A 2034-nucleotide genomic window follows, 5' to 3' on the forward strand; every position below is an offset into this window, starting at 1 on the left:
CGTTATTTAATATGTGTGTGTGTGTGTGTGTGTGTATATATATATATATATAATATTCTGTAACTCTGTAACTTCTGTCGGTGATCTTCTTTTGGAAACCGAATTTCCCAGAGGAACCCACCCGAGGGATTAATAAAGTTTTATCTTATCTTATTCTTATGCATTATTAGTACATCAGAATCATATAACCAGCTTTGCATTAAACATTTGTTGAAGCTATTGACATTACATTAACATTTGTATTACAGTGATTGTTATAACCTCAGGTTAATCTTCTATTTACAGGTGTCAGATAATCATATGATCTTTCATTGCAGGTGTAACCATGATCATTTTTATACATATTGCAGTTTGTTGCTCATTATAGAGTTGTGCTCAAGTTAATAAGGGTTAAAAGCTACAGTCAACGCGATGTTTGGCTGATCTATGGAGTGGAGTGACTTCGAGCATAGAAGGCCGCACGCGCTTACATAACACTGATATCATGTTTTCTTTGTGATCTTTTATTCAGTTATATCTTTTGTTAAGTTTTAAGTAGTGGCAGTTGATTAAACAACATTCATTTAATATTACATACTTGATTCAGAGCATTACACACTGATCACCTTAACCAATCTGGAAAACCTTGTAGCTGCAATGTTGTGTCTCCATAGGGGACAGTTGGCTCCAGGAGATAAGCGGGAGTCAGTGCCTGTCCTCGGGAAGAAGAGAATGTTCCTTTGCTGTGTCAAATAACTGTCAACATTGATTGTATTGTACCTGTCTTACGCATACCCTGATTTCATAACACTATTGTTATGTGGTTTTTGAGGTGAGATCTGATGCTGTCTGCGTACGGTGTCCATCTCCCACGCGTGTGATCATTAAAATCATCGTTTGACTCAACCCGGCCGGACCAGTGTTGTTATTTTGGTTTTTCCTCTTGTATCCATCCCCAATATTTGAATCCGTAACAGTACAAACACGTGTGTGGGTCTGTATGTGTGTGTGTCTTCCTATACAATAGCAAGAAAACAAAGTAACACTCCTGCATTTATTTATAAGTTTCTCAAAGAGGAAGCACAAGAAGGAACCTTGTCCATAGACAATTTAGAGTCCACAGATTTTACACTTCTTTATTTTGTTTTGTTTTTTTACAAAACTGTAAAAGTAATTGGTCAAATCTGGTCTGGAAATCAAACATTAAAAAGGCTACTGGGGCTGCTTGAGCCACAGTAACTCCACTGGTGGTTGAGCTGTAAGCCAAGCTGAAGGCACAGGACGACTAAGAAGGCTGGAGAAGAAAGGAGGGCCACACTGCAAGCTGTGCCGGTCATAGGACAATGCTGACAGCTCCCATCTGTGAAAAACAGCAGTGGTGGTATGGTGGTTGGGGCATGTTTACTATATTTTTCTTAAATATAAATGTAAAAGTTTTAAAGTTTAATTTTATTTTTTAAATGAGGTTTTATTGGTTAATATAGTCAAAATACTTTCTGCTGGCACTAAACAGCCTGCATGAGTTAATCGTTAAATTATAATACAAAAACAAAAGATTTAGAAAACTATCTATTATTATTATTATTATTATTATTATTATTATTATATACAAAAAAATCATAACCCAAATATTGAATCTTTACTTCTTTGACACCTAAATCTTATTTCCTTAAGATAAATTTGTGCATTTAATCAAAAGCCAAAAAATGGGGGTCACGTGACGTCAATGGCGGAGTAGCTGTGTTTCTCCCCCGCTCCCGCAGCTTGGCATTTGTTTATTATTTCAAGGTATGCACCACTTCTTCTTAGGACTAAATTTACCTAAAGTCACTGAAATCCAAAGGGATGATATATGTAAACCTATAACGCAAAGCAAAATTTTTAAAGTTATTCAGATGCTTCCAAATAACAAAGCTCCGGGTCCGGATGGGTTCTCGGGGGAATTTTTTTTTTTTTTTTGTTTCCTTTCTCTTTTTTTTCTTTGAAAAAAGAAATCTGTGTTTCTTTGGATCCCTAAATGAAGAGCTCGATTTACTCTTTTTAACATAATTATAC

Source organism: Haplochromis burtoni, unplaced genomic scaffold (assembly GCF_018398535.1).
Source record: "Haplochromis burtoni strain Fernald_Lab_line unplaced genomic scaffold, NCSU_Asbu1 Contig_888, whole genome shotgun sequence".
Lineage (NCBI taxonomy): Eukaryota > Metazoa > Chordata > Actinopteri > Cichliformes > Cichlidae > Haplochromis > Haplochromis burtoni.